At 39.9% G+C, this 21130-nt stretch overlaps 1 pseudogene; it reads right to left on the minus strand.

The window, feature by feature from the left end:
* The window catches only part of LOC100713033 (trypsin V-B-like), a 32747-nt pseudogene that overhangs the window by 9642 nt on the left and 1975 nt on the right, over positions 1-21130 (minus strand).

Here is a 21130-nt window from a genome sequence, read left to right on the forward strand (position 1 = left end):
AAATGGTTCATTAAAAAGTAAGATTTCCTCAAGATCTCTGGAAACCCAGTGGTCTACATAGTAAAAAAAAGATTGAGTATGAAGAGGCTGGGACATTCAGAATAAATGAGTACCTTTTATACTCAAGATTTTATATGTATATCCTTTCAAAAGACTGACATCCTTAAATTAATTTAAAATGTAACATTAAAATCATACTAAGGGGCCAGGGATATAGCTCAATGGCGTAAGTGCCTGTCTGGCAAGTGCAAGGTCCTGAGTTCAATCCCTCCTACCAAAAAATGTTAAAACTTAAAATCATATTAAGAGTGTATATGTTTATTTTCAAACAATTCTATAAAAGTACTGGTCAATTGCTATAAAGAATGAGAAAGACTGATATTAACATATTGATCATGTCATGTACTTTTCTGGAGACTATTTTAAATGTAAAGGAAAATTTAAATCTTATATTTCTAATACTAGTATATTTCCAATAATGTTCAAAGATGAGACTGAGAAACACAGCCTTTTCCCATAATTAGAAATCTGTAAAACTAATGAGCTTTATGCTCTAGGTGCCAGCTGCAAGTTAAGTATAACTTAGCCAGACAGTGATGTTTTGCTTACTTTGAAGTCCTAGAGATTTATCATTTCAAGGACTCCTCTGCCCAGTCTCAGACAATGGTGGATTCTTCCCCCATGTTATATATTACAACCTCATCTAGTGTAACCAATTGTAGACTATTATGTTATCTGCTTTTTGTACCTCCTTCTAAAAACCTATATTAGTGACTGCTAAATCCAAGATGGTAATGATTATTTGAAACTGAGATTCCCATCAGCCCACTAGCATAATAAAACCATATGCCAACCAAAGTTCCTCTGGTAACATTGTCTTCCAATGGGTCTGATTCTGAATTCCATATTATATTTGGGGGCTCATCCAGGATACACAGTGCTTACCATGTGGTCACTGATGAGGAGGCCTGCTGGCTACTGGAGACTTGATCTTTGAACTGCAGATAAGGAGGCATGCCCTCCAATTCTTTTCTCAGACTCTCCTCAGTGGTCAACGAGTGGCAGCAACTGTGTGGTAGCAGTGACCTAATCAGACCCTAAGAGAAGACTGAAAGCAATGAAGTTGGTCAATGGACAGGTAAGGTAGGTTGCCCTTGGGATGCCCATTAGCTAGCTTCAGCCTATTTGTTTCTGTTTCCATCCTCAATTTGAGATGACAAGGGCACTGATCATGCTTTGCCTGCATTAGGCAGAGCAGTCAGATTCTGTCCCAGATTTAGTCAGATATTACTCTTGAGTTTGGGAGCAGGAATGTATTTAACTTCTGTGACTGTGTGTGAACATGTAGACTGAGAACAGACAGCGTAAGCAATAGGCACCATGTAACATTGTCCATGCACCATGATTGGGAAGCATAAGTCACAGTGCTTGATTGGGCCTTCACCTAGTTTCCATGGTGGTTGGCATGACAGAAGACTCCCACCCTCCTTAGCTAAATTGTACCTAAAACCCCACGAGGGGCACAGCCAGGTGGGCATCTAAAAAATCTCACTATTATAGGTGGCTGAGGTAGTTAGAAATATTATAGCCAGTAAGGCAGGGTTAGGTCCTCAAAGGAGCAAGTGCAGAAGAAGCCCAGATACCTTGCAATTGTGGGGAAGTCAGATACCTGCTGCTGTGAGCCAGCTCTCAAGACAAAAGATCAAACGAATGCATGCATATCCTACAGACTGATATTCTAAATAGTTCTCTATCACCCTGAGGAAGTCAGGAGTCACCATCCTAACCCCCTATGGGGAAGAGTCACTGCTCCCTGAGTGCCCACTTTCTATGTGACTTACTATCCCATTTGTCCTCAATTTAACCACTTTTACCTGAACAGTTAATCTTATTGGTTAATCATAGTTCTGTCCCAACTTATGCACATTTATCTTGCAAGTTCCCAATTTTCCCCACCTTAAACCAGTCTTATCCCATGATTTTACTCTGTAAAAGTCCCTAGAAAATATAGAGTCTTTGGCAACTCACTCAGGAACCCTGTCTCTCAGACAGAAGCTTTGTTTCTCTCAATAAATATATCCCGCTCTTAACTCCCATCGTTCCTAAAATTCATTCTTCAATTTTAAAGAACACAATTACATATCAGACATATAGTAGGCCAGGAGTTTCATTCCCCTATATCATCACTATGAGGGCTCCCTTCTTTGTTGTGGTGACTCCATTGAAGAGAACCACAGACATTATAGGGAGCCAGTCAGTACAGGTGCTAGCCAGAGTAAGCTGATTCCCCTGAAGTGCAAGGTGAAAAACACTTTGTAGAGGACTATGGAATGAAACTGCAATAACTCCTCCACTCATTTTGCAAACTGCTCCTCCACTCATTTTGCAAAACTGAATGGCCATGCTTGTGTTCTGCTTGGCCACTGGAATGCTCTTTGAATGTAAAAATCGTTTATCAAATTTGGAACCAGAATATCAAAAGCAGCCCAGAGCAGTTTCCCTTTATTGATTGCTAAATGCCATAATCTACTACCTAGGACCCGAGCATGTGTTTACCAGGTAAAGACTCTCTGGTAATAAAAGCAGAGCAAAAATCTCCTAGATGCACAAAGAATCAAAAGGTTAAAAAGACTTGTTCCATCTTGCCTGACAGCCCTACCAAGGATTTTCTGAAGCCATATACATAGGTTATAACCTGAATCTGCTGTAGAGGTTCCCAGGTAGCCACCAGTCAGCCACTTGGGCTCCGGGATCAGCACTGCATCACTGTCTCCAAGAGTATCACCTTTGATGCTGCTTCCCAGTCCATTGCCAGCTGTTCTCCAAGCTCAAAACTCTGTCCTCATAACAGCCTGTTCTGTCCCTGCCACCAGCATTTCCCATACTCCAGCCAGCTTCTCCCTCATTGCTAGCACTGCACACATCCCAGCCAGCTTCATTTCCATCTCCAGGACTTTCCAGGCCACAGTCTGCCCTGTCTCTGCCATCAGCACCCTAACTCACAACACAGGCAACTTCCTCCTGGCCACTTGCTTCATCTCTACAGTCTGCACCATCCCTGGCTCAGGCTGGTCCCTGAGGGTCCCCTGAGCCAAGTCTGTTCAGCTTCCAGCTCCACTTAGCACATCTCCAGATGTGTCTCCAAAGATATCCCAGGAGCCAGAGGAGACCCAATTAACAACCGACTTTGTACTATTAGCCTTTCAGCTCCAGCAGTCTCCTGAACTCAGATATCACATCCTTTCATATTCAGAAAAGCCTCAAGTCAAGATTGACCCACTGATTGATTTTTTTTGACACATCATTCTACCTGGGATTATTGCTAACAAATTCTTCTGGCCTTTTTCAGTACTGAAAAGCAAACTCATAATTACAAAGGATAAAAAACCTCGATAGAAACTAGAATTCCAGATTCTGTTGCTGACCCTGCCACTTGAGTAAACACAGCCTTTTTTTCTATCTGTCCAGTCTGGGACTTCAATAGGTCAGAGGGCCTTGTTATTTTCAAACTGTACTTCAAGGCTCTCCTGGCAAGGATAAAAAGAAAAAATAGGGAGAAAGCCTATCAAAATGTCCAAGATTTCTGAAGTTACTCAAGAACAAAAGGAAAGTCCAACTAGGTTTTATAAAAGACTGTGTGACACTTACAGAATCTATTCCCTCTTTGACTTTGGGGCTCCAGAAAACCAGAAGGTGGTAAATTCAGTCTTTGTGACCCATTGTGCCTCTTACAGCCACAAAAAACTCAGAAAACTGATGGACTTTTGGGCATGAACGCCTCTCAACTGCTTCAGATAGCCCAGAAAGCTTTCGTAAACGGGGGGGGGGGGGGGGGAAGACAAAATGTAATGTCATGAGGATGCTCTTTTGGCTATAATTTCAGAAAAGCTATCTCTGGAGAAAATCCAGATAAATCTTTTGTCACTATGGAAAAGGTAATAAAGCTATGAGGGGTTCCTAATTCAAAATAAGCAGTCACCCTTGTGCTTTGGCTCCAAACTAATGTACTTGATGTAAACAACAGGGACTTAGAAAGACAAATGCCCCTTCTGCCTGAGGGGTCAAAAATCCTCTGAGGAAGTGAACATGAACTCTCTGCTTGAACCTTTGTTCCTGCTTCTTGACACTGACATAAAAGGATAAGAAGGCTCTGCCAGACTGATTCTGGGTCCCAGGGTGCCTACAGTCTCTGTTAGAATTGGGGCAAAACCAATGACTTTCATGGTAGGCAGTGGCATGGAACATTCTGTAGTAACTCAATCCATTGCTCCTTTAACCCCTCAGAAGAGTCCAGTAGTTTGTGCCATGGGAATCTCACTGAGAAAAAGTTCTTTCAGAGCAGAACCTAAGGGAATGGTGGACATTTTGTCAAATATGAATTACTGTACTTGCCTGAATGTCTCATTTCTCTTCTGGGACAACTCTTGAAACTGGGAACAACTATTTTGTCCCAAACCAGCCAGCATCTCTTACACTTAACCCTGTGACTCCCTATGTGATATTGGCATTGACTGTGTTCCCCAAAAGGAATGACAAATATATCAGTAAGAAATGTCTAAAGACTGTAATTCTGAGGTTTTGGAAAGCATGTTTTCCAGTGTATGAGCAGAGGTTCACCGACATGGCGAACCATTAAACATTCCCTTCTGAGAGCTGATCTCATCCAAACACCTTTCCTGTTGCTGTCTGACAATATCCAATACTGAGAAAAATTCGACTTGGGATCCTGCCCTACATCTGTGGATTAAAGAAAGCAGAGATTTTAATAGACTGCCAGTGACCATGGAACACTCCCTTGTTCCCAGCGAAGAAACCAAATGGTGATTTTTGCCCTGTGTAAAATCTTCAGGATGTCAGTGTACCTGCTACAGCTTCACACCCAACAGCACTGACCCTGTACACCTTCCTGAAACTGCTTCCTCCTGATATTACCAGTTCACCCGTTTGTACCTGAAAGACACTTCCTCCTTCCTGCAAGTGGCCCCTGCCAGCCAACCTTTATTTACCCTTAAAAAGGAGAATCTTTACACAGGGTGAAAGGGGCAACTTATGTGGACTCCTTTGCCCTAAGGTTTCAAAACTTCTCTCACCTTGTCTCAGGAAGCTCTGGCTGCAGACTTGGCCAAGTTGTGGTCCACCCCAGAAAGCATCACTGCATAGTTGTGTGGTATGTGGGTATAGGGGACTTTGCCATACAGAGAGAGAGAGAGAGAGAGAGAGAGAGAGAGAGAGAGAGAGAGAGAGAGAGACAGACAGACAGAGAGAGAGAGAGAGAGAGAGAGAGAAACAAAAAGAGAGACACAGAGATAGAGACAGAGACAGAGACAGACAGAAAGAGAGAGAGAGAGGCAGAGACAGAGAGACAGAGACAGAAACAGAAAGAGAGAGAGAGAAACTAAAGCCCTCCTCTGCCATCTGCTGGCCATTGGCTTTAGTCACTTGGAAAAAGCCTCAAACCTGTGAACAAAAAAGTCAGATATTTAGGATTTGACTTAAAACAAAGATTTAAGAGCCTAGGTCCAGAAAGAAAAGAAGTTATCTGCTCCATTCCATGGACTGGCTTAAAAATGAAACTTAAAAAATTCCTGGGAGCAGCTGGATTTTATAGGATATGTGTGCTTGGGTTAGCTGGAAAGGCTTGGCCACTCTATGGTATGTTAGAAACACACAACAGAGAGAGCTGTGATTAACTGGACTTTTTAAAAAACTTAAACCTTCAAACAAATCAAAAGGGCTTTAGCATCAGCTCTGACCTTAGGAATCTCAGATGTGACTTGTCCTTTTAACCTGTTTATTGATTGAAAAAATATTGTTTCAGGTGAGATCTGAAAAAGATCAATCACTGACTTGTCTAAGACTCTGGACTCAGTGTCAGAAGGATGGCTTCCTTATTTTCTGGCACTTGCTTCTGTTGCCTTCTGGTCAAGGAGGCAAACAAAGTGACTTTGGGTCAGAGCCTGACAATTCAGGTACCTCAAGTTGTTCTGGAGTTCCTCAGTTGTCAGGGACACTGATGGCTTTCAAATAGCCGCATCACCCAGGATCAAGGGGCTGCTTGTTAGAAATTCCTATCTAACTTTCCAGCCAGGTAAAGATCTGAATGCAGCCATTTATTTTCCTACAAAGCTTGGACAACCGGATCATGATTGCCTCATGTTGACTGTGTGCTAATACGCTTGATCTCAAGATGAAGCCTTTATCTGATGCTAATCATATCCTATTCATGGATTAAAATAGCTCTGTTAAATAACTTAAAGTCGGCTCTGTTGCTGTGACCATGAAAAAAGTGCTTCTAGCACCCTGTCTTCCTCACAACTGATTTGCTCAGCAAGCCAGACTGGGCATTTATTCAAGCCCTGGAATGGGGAAAAGCTAAATATATACACAGATTCCAGATATGTCTTTGCTGCAATTCATGTTAGTGGATGCTGTGCAAGGAGTGTGGCTTCCCAACAGCTAAAAAAAAAAAAAAATAAAAATAAAAAATAAATAAAATAAAAGCAAAGATAAAATCCTAAAACTTCTGGCTGTTATATGAAAGTCCAAAAAGAAGGATGTCATCCATTGCAAGGGACATCAAAAGATCGAAGACATCATCACCCTTGGGAACCAAAAGCAGACAAGGCTGCTAAGTTGGCAGCAAAAGGCTCAACATAAAAAGACAATGATTTGGTTCAAAATGTAAAAACACTACATGATATTCCACCAAAACCTGTTCTTAGCCTGCACCAGGGTCCCCTCTGGTATACAAATAAAATAAATAAAATAAAGTGAGCACAACTGAAAGGAGCAGCTATAAAACCAAATGGTGTCTTCAGCCTGCTAGGTGATCAAATGTTTATACATAAAGAATTAGTTCACTCCTGGGTAAAACGTCATCATGACATCACCCATGGAGGTGAGACTGCTGTGGCCCAGCTTCTCAACTGCTACTATTATATCCCCAAATTGACACTGATTTGTGAAACTGTCAGTCAACGATGCCAAACTTGTGCAGATTGAGGTCTCATGAGTTCCACGGCCACCACCTGATATTCAGCATACAAACCTTTCTGCTTTTGAGGACCTCCAAGTAGGCTACTAAAATTAAGCCATGTCAAGGATACAAGTACTTACTGGTCCTTGTTTGTACTTATTCCAGATGGCCAGAGACATTCCTCACTAAGAAGTATACAGAGCATTGTTAAGAAGAATTATTCTAAGATATGGGTTGCCCCTGACAATAGGCAGCGACAATGGGCCATCATTTATTGCAGAGATGACACCCCCCAAAATCTAAAATTAAAACCTTCACAATGCTTATAGGCCCAAAGTTCCGGTAAGGTAAAACAACGAAGCTGAGCTTTAAAGACAATACTGACCTGTGCCTATGTCTTCAAGAGTTTCACTCTTTTTTTTTTTTTGTCTTTTTTTCCTTTTTATCAGTACCGGGGATCAAACTCACTACTGCCTGTCTGCAAGGCAGGCGCTTATGCCGCTGAGCTAAATCCCCAGGCCTCCCTGGTAAGCGGTGGTAGTGTGGCCTACTGCAGCCCTTCCAGGGGGAGAACTAGCAGTGTCTCCTGAGATCCTCGCCATGTTGGAATTTAGGACTTTGGGATGCTAAGCCAGCACTTCCCCTCCCTGGTAAGCGGTGGTAGTGTGGTCCACTGCAGCCCTTCCAGAAGGAGAACTAGCAGTGTCTCCTGAAATCCACGCCATGTTGTAACTGAGGACGCTGTGAAAACAAATGACCATTCTGCCTCCCTGCTTAGCAATAGTGAACCTACTGCTACATGGCCTAGAGTCAAATATCCCACTTCCCCTATCCTCCTTCTCCTCTTCCTCCCTGCCCATTAGCCAGTGGGAACCAGAAATCTGAGCATCTCCTGGGAGGTTGACCATAGCAAATAAGGGGGACTTCTTTCTACCATTTCTTTGAAGGCAAATATTTTTATTACTGTTTTGCTTTTTTCTGATTAATGGTACTGCTCTATTCAATATTCTGTTTTGATAAGTTCTATAGTGTTCTATATTTCATCTCATTTTGATATACGGGATTGAAAGAACAACTATTATAAAGATAACAAAATATACTGTGATACCTATTACTGTTATCCCGGTAACCTGCTGTGAAGTTCTGTACCGATTTCACTGTACGATTTTAGTTTCTGGGCTTTATTCTGATTTGTTATGTTGTATACTTTCAAAATAAAAATTAAAAAAAAAAGACAATACTGACTAAATATTATCAAGAGACTCAGGCATCATGGATAGATTTTCTGCCCATTGTTCACTTAAAGTCAGAATATCACTTGGCCCACTGGATACATCTCTTTTGAAATTCTGCTTGGGAGGCTCCCACCTTTAATAAAGAGTCTCCAAGGAGACCTACATCAGTTGGGAAATATCACCTTATAGGAACAGTTTATTCAGACAGAAAAAAGCATTCTTTTAGACACACAAAAACATAGCTAAAAGGGGACCCATTCCCACTGATACTCCTGCTCATACCTATAATCCAGGTGACATGGTTTGGATTAAAGATTAGGAAAAAAACATCATCTGCTTTCTCGAGGGGGCCAAATCTTACTATTTTGAATACTCCCACTGCATTAAGAGTAGCAGAGATCCATCCCTGAATTCATCACTCCACAGGCCAGAGGGGCCATCCAAATGATTGCCCCTGATGAACCAGCTCCCTGAAGACTACCCTGAATAGACAATGCACTCAAAGCCCTGCTCTCATCACCCCTGGAAGCTGTTTAGTTGAAGCATGGCTAAAGAGTAAACAGACAGTGTATACTGGAATATCTATATTCTTGATGTACTATTATTCTTTTGAATTCTTAGTCTTTTTTCCTTTTTTTAGTCTTGATATTTGCCGTTGTATTTTGGACTGCATCCTCAGAGGATTGGGGAGTTCTAAAAAAGTTTGTTTTCTTCTTTCTTATCTTGTAGTCATTAGATTAAGTACTCTTAAGTGTTTAAAATGATTTTTCTGTGGATAATATGATTAAACATTCTAGGAACATACAGCAATTCAGGGTGCTGAAAATTCCAAATTTAAATTTACAGTTTAAATCCTGTCATAATTCTTAATCAGATTACATGAAACCCCTCCCAAACTAAAGTACATATTTATTATTATTATTATTATTATTATTATTGCTACTATTATTATTATTATTAATTTTTTTAAAAATTTACCTTATTTTGATGCATATCCAGCTCACGCTAAAACTCCCAAATTGGAAAAAACCATTGCTACTCCTCAGGATGTGAAAAATTAGATTGAGAACAAAAATATCGCTCAATCACTCAAATGACAGTGATTTCTTTCCAGAATGGTGACAAATCAAAAGGTGCTGTAAATCTCTGTTTTCATCTGAATCCTGTCCAAGGTGGGACTATGTCATAGAATGGGGTGGAATTAAAGACATTCTTCTACCTTAGTTCCCCTCAAGTCCAACCTACCTACAGGGAACTTGCAACTTCTTGCAGAACACTCTTTCAGATCCTTCCCATCAAGAGCAATCATCAGGTCATCAAATAAGAGTCTAGGTGAATGAGTGGGGACAAAACCTATGGCTTGTTTTATTTATTTATTTGTTTATTTTTTATCAGTACTGTGCATCAAACTCACGACCGCCTGCTTGCAAAGCAAGTGCTTATGCCACTGAGCTAAATCCTCAGCCCAACCTATGGCTTATTTTAAAAATCATAAAAATCTGGGAACCCTTATTACCCCCATCCCTATCAACATTCCTTCCCCAAGTCCTCTGCTGTTCCCATTGTCTCCTGCACCTGCTGCAAATCTCACAGGACCGCTGACCCATGACCTCTGTGCCTTCTGAATGGCACCCTTAAGGTCTTCTAAGTTGTAAATCTGGAGCTGAGTAATGACTGTTGGCTCTGTGTATCCCTTTCAGCCCTTTCCTGTGAAGTTCAAAGACTAACCCAACCTAACCTAAACTCAATTCTACAAATGCCTCATCACTTACTTCAGCCTTATTCCATAGTCTGTAGGGAAACACCTCTTGCTTCCTGGGTTCATCCAAATGTCTAAATGTCTCTGCTAACAGTATACATGTATTGACTGCTACTTCAGGTTCCCTAGCAGCAGCTCATGAAAATTTCTTTATTCTGATAAGGTCCACACCAGGTGTTTAACAGTCCTACCCTGAGCCTCTGTGCACTTGCTATTCTGATCTGTTTACTCAGATCTGAGAGGCCTTATGCATAACCACCAGTCACAGGAAAGTGTGTCCTTGTCATATATTGTCCATTCTGGTGACAATAACAATAACAGGGAGCTTAACTCTTAGTGACACAGCGATATTCACAGTTATATAGTTCAAAAACAATTCTCACAGTTAAATGCTCAAATAACAGGAGTGTTTGCTACCATACAAAACCTCTATAGATATGCTATTACATCAAACAGACTCTTGAAACTACAGTTGTTCTACAAAATAAAAGAGCTTTAGATCTCCTGAGAGCCCAGCATGGAAGCATTTCTATTTTCCTAGAAGGAAAATGCTGCTATTATGCTGTTGTGGTTTATGTAAGTGGTCCCCAGGCCTCATGCAATTTACATTATGCATCTGTAATTGGTTCATTGTATAGTGCTTGGATTGATGGTGTCAGTGTAACACCCACATAGGGGTGGAGCCAAGATGTGATGTAATGTCAGGAATGAGGAATATTTTGCTTTCTTTTGCTAGTTTCTGCTTGCTATTTGCAGCCACCATGACCCTGCCATGCCACCCTGCCTTGGAGCCAACTGAGTATGGATTGAAACCTCCAAAAACTGTAAGAAATAAACATTTCCTTTCCCAGCTTTAGTCATCGGGTATTTTGTCTCAGCGATGAGTAAAAGTAACTAAGACAGAATTTGGTACCAGGAGTGAGGTCGTTTGCTATGACTGTACCTGACCATGTTTTTGAGAGGCTTTGGGAATGGCTTGTGGGCAGAGTTTGGAAAGGTTCAAATATGTCACCTGGATCCATAGAGCTGGAGTAGCTTAGGCTGTTCTGTAGAGGAGATTCTGGTCAGAGCTCAGGAGACCAGAAGGCTGATAGGAAGCCTCATGGTAAAGACCAGGCTTGGTAGGTTTTGCTGGGGAAGAAGGACTGCATTGGTTGTTAGACTCCCCATGATGTGTATTATGGCTTGGCAGAAATTTTGTCTGCATTTTGCTCATGTCCAGAGACTTTGCCTGAGACTGAGACAAAGGGCAATGGACTGATTAATCTGGAAAAGAAATTTCAAGGCAGTCCAATGTTGTGGCTGTGACATAGCTATTGTTGGGGACTTTTGGCCAGCTTTATGTTGCAAATCAAGAGCAAAAAGCCCAGCAGGATAACTACAACTCTGTGAATTTGGCCAGAAGGAAAATTCCAGGAAAGGTGTGGATTGTAAAGATAGAGTTGAGACTTTTATTGCTAAGGAGAAACAGAGAGATAAGAAAGATGGCCCTGGAGTATCCCAGGAAGCAGCAGGTCCCTACCCTTTGCATCCTCAAAGCTACAAAAGTGAAAGAATTTGCTCAGAGGAGAAAGCTGCAGAGCACCATGCTCCAAAATGATGATGGAGGCCATATGAGGTTCCAGAATGGTGGAAACATAGAGAAGCTTTTCTTCACAATTAGATTCACAGAGCTCAGTGATCCAGGCAATTGACTCCTACAGCCAAGAGAGAGAAAAGCCTGGATACTGCTCCAACCGGCAGCAAACCTTGGCGGCATCTACATGGTGCTGATTTTAGGTGCAAGGAAAATGCATAAATTCTGAGAGTAAGACGGCTTCCACCTTGATTGTAAAGGGCCTGGGAGGCCAAGCAGTGTGCCCCTGAGAGGGCAGTTTGCAAAGATGTTAAGATGAAGCCAAAGGTGCAATGGAGACCCCAGAAGTATGGAAAAGTCAGGAATGTGGATCATCCAAGGAAATGTGCAAAAGGTGAGCAAAGAGGGTTTAAGAGAGAAGCTGCGGGAGTTGAGATCTCAGAAAGTGCCATGGAAGTGGAACCACCTAACCTTTTGGAGCCTGCAACCAGGTTGCTTCAAATGCTGAGTATGAAACTCTAGGACTTAATGTTCGCTCTGCTGAATGTTGAACTTGCTTTGTTTCCAATGCTTTATATTCCCCTGTTTGTAACTTTTGGAATGGTAATGTTTATCTTGTGTGTTTGCATTTCAGAAATGTTTAAACTTGTTTCATTTGTACAGGGGCTACAGTTAAGAGGTTGCCATAGATCTTGGAGGAGAGGGGATTTGGACTTTTCAGCAATGCTGAAACTGTTAGGATTTTGGCAACTTTTGGCAATGGACTAACTGTCTTTTGTATAAAGGATGTACATGAGTCCTGGGGGCCAGGGGTGGAATGTTATGGTTTATGTTGGTGGCCCCCAGGCCTCATGCAATTTACATTATGCATCTGTGATTGGTTCATTGTATAGTGCTTGGATTGATGGTGTCAGTGCTACACCCACATAGGGGTGGAGCCAGAATGTGATGTAATGACAAGAAGTAAGAGGGTCTTGCTCTCTTTTGCCAGTATCTGCTTGATGTTTGAAACCGCCATGAACTGTGGCCCTGCCATGTCACCCCACCTTGGAACTGAGTATGGACTAAAACTTCCAAAAACTGTAAGAAATAAACTTTTCCTTTCCCAACTTTGGTCATTAGGTATTTTGTCTTAGCGAGGAGTAAAAATTAAATAAGACATATGACAACAAGTCAGGAATAGTAAAAACAAACAAATAAACAAAGAAACTCCCATCAGCTCTGAATACTTCTGAAGCAGATAGCAGCTGCAAACAAAAGGGACAGGAGTTTCTTCCTGGTGGGAAATCCCTGGATTTTCTCTTATTAGATAGGAGCATTGTTTGGGCAAATAGTGACCAGTTTGTCAGTTCTTCTAAGTCCTGTGTGATGCAATTTCTGACCCAGTTTCTGTCTAAACAATTTAAAGCCATACATCAGTAACTCCTCTTACAAACTACTTCCTTCCTAGCAGCTTATTGAAAGTGGAAACAATGAGTTTTCCATGTAAAACAAAAGAGAGGAAATGTGGAGATTATTTTTAAATGTAAAGGAAACTTTAAATTGTGTATTTCTAAAGCTATATTTCTAACACTACTCAAGGTTAAGACTGAGAAGCACAGTCTGTACCCATTATTAGAAAGCAACAAAATTAATGAGCCTTGACAATTCAAGTGCCAGCTACAAGGTAAGTGTAACTTAACCAGACAGTGGTGTTTTGCTTACTTTCAAGTCCCAAAGATTTATAATTTCAAGGACACCTCTGCCCAGTCTCAGACAATGGTAGTAACCTCATCTAGTTTCTACAGAATAAATCCTTCCCAGCAATTTATGACAAAGATATATATCTGTATAGATATAACTGACTATAAAATACTGTGTTATTTGCCTTTTTATATCTCCTTCTAAAAACCTATGTAAGTGACTGCTGAATTTAAGACAGGGCTGATGATTTAAAACTGACATTCCCATCAGCTCACTAGTATCAGAAACCTAAATGTCTTTCAAAGTTACTCTGGTGCTGGTGTCTCCTGATTGGTCTGGTCCTGAATCCCACAGCACCATATTGACAGAGTATTTCTGTCATTTATATATCCATTTGAAAAATATATATGTATAAAATTGTATATTTAAATAGGCAGCTGAGCTTCTAATATCAGATATGGTTTCCTTTTACATACTCCAAAAGGTTATGACCATGAAGTTTACAGCTGTATTATTTTCCCCTTGCCACTCCTCCTTTATGTAAACTTGGCTTTCTACTTTTTGATCTCTTTGACTGATCGTTATAACCCTAATGATAGAAGTTCCAGTTTTCAGATGAGAAGAAATTTCTGCTAAAATCTTGAGAGATTCAAGGGAGGAGTTGTTATTCAGGGAAAAATTAATATTTGGCATTTCTGTTGGATTTACATTTGATGTTATGGTGTCTTAATTTAAAAAGAATTGAAAAATGGGGAATTTTTATTATGGATAACTTGGTTTTATGTTTTATTCCAGAGGGAACTTTTAAATTTCTTAAATTGGTTTGCTTTTCATGCTAGACTAGAGGTCGTGGGTAATAAATCAAAGATATACTTGGATCTGTATTTATGCATATTTGTAATGCTCACATTTTTTATTTGTTCTATATAAATTTTGATGCAACTAAAAGTGTTTGAATGTTTTTTAATCACTTTGTAGAGGTTGATTCTTGGGCATTTTTGATGTTATTGATAAAAGAACTGTCTCCTAACTTCTTGTTCAGTTGTTTGGAAGTAAACTATGGCATGCAAACCAGCAGAACTGGGCATGACCTGTCAATCATTTTTGCTTTGTCTAACTGCACTTTATTTTTCTCCCCAATCTTATAAACTTAACAACATTATAGAAAATAGATTTCATATCTTCACTTTTTTTCTCTGTGATATCTGCTTCCAAAAGACGTTAAACCTCAGATCTTCTGATTTTACAGCCGATGAAACCTTCTGATTTCTTCTTTGGCAACTGACACAGTGTTGTGCAATGCAAGAAGGGAAGGAGAGTCAGGTGGCTCTCAAAAGAGCTGGCAGCTGTCTTACCCTAAAGGCTGACCCCCTGTGGTTTTAGGTTCAAGAGAATCCACTAGTGTGTTACCTTCCATGGAGAGGCTTGCTTGCCCTTTGTAATCACTTCTTAGATTAAACAAGGCAAGTGTAAAGCACACATTAGTTTTGAGTAAAGGCCTGTGCTTAGAACTAGTAAGGTATTACAAAAGCACCTGGAGTATTTACCCTGCCATTCTTGCTGGGTTCTAATTTAGAGTCTGATGTATAGTGAGTTTTACCAAATCTGTAAGGAAATGATTATTAAATAAGTTTTGATAAATGCCTGAATGTTTTCTAATCATTATATTTTTAATATATCCTTACTGTTTTGCTTGGTTTATAATCCAAAAGTATCTATGAGGCTTCATGAGTTAGAAAAATTAAACAAGTTTCAAAAATGCAAAGTTTAACAAAAGAACTAACAAGTTGCTGTCTCCGAGTGAAACTTATCATGTAGCAATAATCTTTTGCAGGCTTAGGCTTGCAATAATCTTAGCTGTATTGTGACCTTGTTTTTACAACAAAGGTAAACATGCTGAAAAACATTTTGCTTCAACAAGTGGAACTCTGATAAACTGAAAGATGGAACAATTGTCACTTGATGAGTACAGCTGCCATAAGTGCATTCTAGTTAACACATTTCTTTATTTTAAAGTTTGTATATTCTTAATATCAAGAAAGGAAAACAAAAAGTAGCAAAGTTAGATAATTATTCATTTACATCATTAATGTTTTTTAATTGGATAAAAGTAACTTATTATTGATAAGTTACATATGACTGATGATGCTTTTTGTACTAGGGTAGGAATGTACATAAATTTTTAGAGAAATAATGAAAGGAATCTTACTGATTTAAATGGTGGCAAAGTGATAACATGGGAATAATTTCTCAGTTATTCCACAAGGAAAGGAAACTAACAGCTCTCTTAGTCTTTCTCCATTGGCTTCATGTTCTAAATGTAATATTATTATATTAACAAGTCTTCAAATAAAATTGGGGGAGCAATGAAGGAGAAATTTGTTTTCTTGTACTCCTAACATAATGGTATTTATAAAGGAGTGTGGGATTGGCTTCAGATACAAAATGTTAGGCAAGAATTTGAAACAGCCAGCCTCCCATGCTTGCCCCTTGTTAAGTAGGATTCCAAGGAGTAATTTTCAAAAACTTAAAATTCGGCTCACAGGGAAAATTCTTGTCAAAAGATTACTGTGAGTCCAAGATAGGAAATAAAATATAATATAGAGTTAAGTAAAAGTTTGGATAAATTACAAAAGACATTGAGAAAATTGTATAAGAATTTTGGAAAGAAATAGAACTTAAGGAAAAAAGAAATAGAACTTAAGAGATACTGAATGTGTGACTGTCAAAAATTATTAGTGATGTGATGGGAGAAAGTGGAAAGGAAAGAAGAGAAAACACAAGATGTAGTTAAGATAGTTATACAGCTGGTTTCTCTTGGTTCACTGAGAGAAAGTTTTGTGCTAGGAATTTTCTGGACAGTGTTTCATGCCTATATCTTGTATTCTGAACAACTACTGTGAATATAACAATGTACAACTTGTTACTCTCCTACTAGCCTGGTATGACACTTTTTTCTGTTATTCCTTACTTTTTCTGTTTAAAATAAATATTATTTATGAGATTTTGCATAGCCTGAACAAATATCAAAGATACATCGATTGTATTATGATAATTATGTTTGTTAGGTGTGATAGGCAAACTGAACATGCTTTGCTCTTGTATATTGCTACTAAAGTTTGTGGACATACAAATTCTAACAAAATAATCTGTCACAGTGCTTTGAGGTGGTAACCTACAGAATAGACAAGATTAAACTTAATAAGATAAACAAGCCTGTGATCCACTGCTCCTAAATATTTTTGCTGCTCAGATGTGGCTAAAAGGATTTTGACACTGATTCAACTCATCAGTTGCTTCCTTTAGGTTGTGGGATCACCTCAGAACAAAATTAAGTGCAGATTCATACTGGAAATGAGGAGAAAAAAATTACAGAGTGATTGACTATCTACATCTTCATAGGAAATTACTCTAGGAGAAATGTGGAATATTGACAGATTGAAAAAAACTCCCTCATGTCAGCTCCATCATGCATGTAAGGTGAAGAAGTTATGAAGGAAAAATCCTTACCCATGGTTGCCTGACATTAGAAGTATAAGTCTTTCCATCACAAATAAGGCTTTTCTATTTTAGTAGAGACAGGATCATGACATGACTCTTTTCAGTGACTGCATATATACGCCCATGATGCCATTTAGAAAAAGGCAGAGATTACATGGGGCTCTGCTTACCACCTGGTGTTGGCAAAGGGGCACTCTCCTTTGCTATACCTGGGGTACCCCAGGTTCTATGGGCAGGTCTGAGAGCAGAACTCTTGAAAGAGGGACACATAGAAAGCTACAAGCACAGAGGGGGAGAATGGCACATGATGAGAGGTCTTCTTGTGATAAACTAAGAAAAGAAAGCCTGTGGAGGGATGAGAGAGACATTTGCTGAGCCATAAAGGGAGTGATAGTGTGTGGTCACAGGAGAAGCCTGCAAAGGACCAGAGAACTGAATAACTGCACTGCATTTCCTTCCCCCCACAGTGATGAAGGCGATGGGATTTGAGACAGTGATGGAGGCCTGTAGTCATCCACACTTGGAGCGAAGTTCCAGATGGAGCAACAGCCCTCACTCCTGTGAGCAGACAATTCAGTGGTTCGTATGGGGAAACTACGTTACTGGTCACAAACAGACTGTGACTCAGCGTTGAGGGAGCTGTGTGGATGCTCTAGGTCAGTTGTGGTGATCTATGGCACACGTGCAGCAGTGGGCACACTGCTGTTAGCAGTGTTAGCAAATTGGCCCGCATTGCTCCAGCAACTAAGCATCAGATAGCAGAGCACCAAGGGCCAGATACCTGCTGGAAAATGAGCAGCTGCACAGCTCTTTAGAGTTTAATTGCAATGCTGATGCTTTGCGATAAATGTGGGTTTTGGGCTGCAGTTTGTATGCTCACACTCCAAAAAGTTCACCAACAAAGCTTTTCACTAATGCTACAACTGTGTAAAAGGTTTTTAATTATTATAACTTTTATTATTCATTGTTGCTTGTTTGTGTATTCTTGGTTGTTTCTTTTTCCTTCTGGTCATTACTGCTTTATTGCTATTACTATTTTATTACTATTTTTTTTCACTTTATTTTTTGAACATTTTCCAGGCTGGCTCCCTCCTTTAAACGTTCTTTCCTTTTATCTGTTGATTTTTTTCTCCCTATTCTTTTTTCTTCACTCTGTCTCATTTTTGTGCCTTCTTGCTGCTCTCTTCCAGTAGGTAGAAACTTGAACTGATTATGTTTAGATAAGGCTGAGAGAGAGGAACCCCTACAGTAGGTCCAGTGTACTTGCAAGTATAGGAGGAGACTAATGCTAGCATTCTTAGTCATATGGCAGTATAAAAACACAAAGCATGTGGTGTGTTAGTAAACCAGGAAGCAGGAGCTCCCCAGACATCAAACCTGCTGATGTTCTGACCATGAACCTATCAGGCTCCGGAAACCGAGAAACAAATATGTGGGATTGTAACTCACAGGACATTGTGTGTGTATGTGTGTGTGTGTGTGTGTGTGTGTGTGTGTGTGTGTGTGTTTTGATCATGCTGAGTTACGATAGCATACTTCTGAGATTGTATTTTCTTCCCTAATACTGCTGTCGCTATCCCACTGGATCTGTGCTCAGATTTCATTATGGCTTTTCATTGCCTGATACCACTTATGTACAAGAGCTCTGTGTAGGGTTTTTATGACAAACATTATTCTGTATGATCTAAAAGACAATGGAGATGGGAGAGGAAAGCTAGTGAGGAAGAAAGGCAGAGCGTTTGTACACCACAGGCAGGGAGGAAGAGGAGACTCACTTGTTCAAATCCAAGGCTGTGATCTGCTAATAGATGATCTCTATGTTCTGCTGACTGATTTGAATTTTGTCACTCTTTTGCCTGTTTTTTCCATCATCTGGGCTGAGGTTTGGGAAATGGGTAGTGGGGGTAGGTGCTGACTCTCTTCACAGTCTGTGAATGCTAATGCAGTCATATTTGGTTAGAAAACAAGGTTTTGTAGAAGTAGAACCTACAGGCAGGTGATACTTTGGAAAATGTAACACTCCAGTAGATTTTAGAAACATTATCCACCTAGAATTTTAGAAACATTACCCATCTAGAATTTTCCAGTGTTGAGAGTTCACATAGATAAAGAAAACAAGGAAAGAGAACAAGTGGTCACAGAACCACTGGAGAACTGTGGAAACAGACATTTTGGGCCTCATTGTAGTTTTACAATGAGCTATTTGATTGACTTTAGGCAACTGATTTTGACTCTGCATTTTAGTGACATTGTCTGTCATTACTAATACACACATTATCAGCCATCAAAAATGCATGACCGCATATGTACAATACTCATCATATAATGAAAATTATCTGAAGTTCTTGATACTTGTTTTATATAGGCGACATGATGGTGACTTACCTTCTATCCTCAGTGTCTCACAGTTTGGCATATAGCAGGTGACAAGTAAGTGTGTAGCCATTTCATTGGATGAATTATGAAAAGTCTTTCAAATTTCCCAATAAAATATTTCAAATTTCTAACTTATTGTGTTTCAAAAGCTTATGAATAACAAGCAAAGACCATCAGGGAAAAGACATGACACACAAAAAAAATATTTTTAATACAGTAATTTCAAACTCAAAGGAAAATGGCATTGATTCTGATAGCAGAACATAAGAAACAAAGGTGTTTGGTTGGCAGCAATGGTCTCTTAATTCAGTCCAGGTAGTTACACACACTGGTATAGATATCAGGTTTGCCTGTTGAGAGCACAGCCAGAGACCTAGGACACAATTCCCTGGAGCTGTCCCTTGCAAGCCCCAGAGCCACCAGAATCATTCTGAATAAGAGCAAAAGGACAGGTAGAGCTTCTTTTTGTTTTGTGATTTTTCTTTCTTTTATTTCTCCTTTTGTTTTTTATTATGGGTTGAGAATGGGACTTGCTATGTGGTTGACTCTGGCTCAAAATCATGGAAGTCCTCTTGCCTCATCCTTCCAAGTCATGGTGGTTTGTATTCACTCGTGAAAATGAGACCCATGATGTTCCTCCCTCAAGCTGGGCCTCTTTACAGCTGCAGTTCCTCTAGGAAGCAACTTCTGTGCTCCCAGAAATTGAAACTTTCTCTATTTACTACATTCTTATTCTTCTTCTCCCTTTCTTATGGCCCTCTTCATTCCTTATAGGCCTACGGAAGATGAAGAGGACTGGAGAGATTTAAAGCCATTTCAAAAGGTCTGCAGCTTCCCCAAGGGAACCGTTCTGCAATAGTGATTGGATTCATTGTTTAGCATTATCTTCTGTGCATTTTTCTATAATTCAACAATAAATATCACAATGAATTTATAATTCATCCCAAAGCTGTCTCTCTTTTTTTACAATTGGTACCAAGGACCTTTTACAGTACTCTGTGGTTCAGAAAAGAAAAGGGTATGATGACAAAGACTGACATTAAGGAGAACCGTGAAGTATAAAGAGGCCTTGCCAACCTTCCACGAAGTCCACGAGAACCTGTTGTTAGTGATATGACCTGGGTGTGCTTTCTGGTAAACAGTATCAGAGGATAGAGACTTCCAGACACTGAAGGAGGGAAGGGAACTTGACTGTTGAATGCAAAAGTTAGAGCAGAAGAGGACTACACAGAGTATGACCAGAAATTTCATTCTGGCCTCACTATCACACAGCTCCTACTCTTTGCATTTGCCAGTCACTTAGGACTGAAGAGACCACTTGATCCCTCCATGCTTCATCAAACAGTTCTGATCACCAATCATTATTTCTCTGACACTAATATAAGTGGTAAATGAAGTCAAGATCAGAGACTTTTTCTCAAGCGAATGCATGATTCATTTAGTACTGAGGCCCTTTATGTTGGTTCTATTTGCCTCTTCTATTTCTAGCCTTTTGAAAGTCACTAATCTTATTTAAATTAAGTAATATGACATCATCTTTAGCAGTTCATTGATGGTTCATCTTGCATTGTATCCAGAAGGGCATTTTCCTCACTTCACCACACACTTCCTGAACATGAAGCCTATCTCTGGGAGCTTGGCCTTGGATGAAAAGTCAGAGTTTCTACAACTTTCAGACTTACCTTTGTATTGCAGGAGAAACTTACCACCAAAGCTCAGGATGTTGTCCTAGCCAGACACAAGGCATTCAGCACCAGCTGAAGGACAGGATCTTGGCAGAGAGATGGTGCCCACTCATGCATTGGTGGTGGAAGGTGACTTCAGTTGAATCAGCATAATGTCATTATTAATGGTTTTATCATCTTATTTGGGATGAAGTATAAAATTGGCTGCATCAGTGAATTGCTCATCACCCTCACTGACATGAATATCGTGTTCTCCCAGTTGAACCTGCAGTCGGCTGGGTTAAAAGATTGAAAGTTTCCTACGTATTCAACCTGAGCTTTTTCTTCTTTTGCCAACCT

The sequence above is a fragment of the Cavia porcellus genome, unplaced genomic scaffold (genome assembly GCF_034190915.1).
Source record: "Cavia porcellus strain 051 isolate PalLab524CR breed Dunkin Hartley unplaced genomic scaffold, mCavPor4.1 scaffold_6, whole genome shotgun sequence".
Lineage (NCBI taxonomy): Eukaryota > Metazoa > Chordata > Mammalia > Rodentia > Caviidae > Cavia > Cavia porcellus.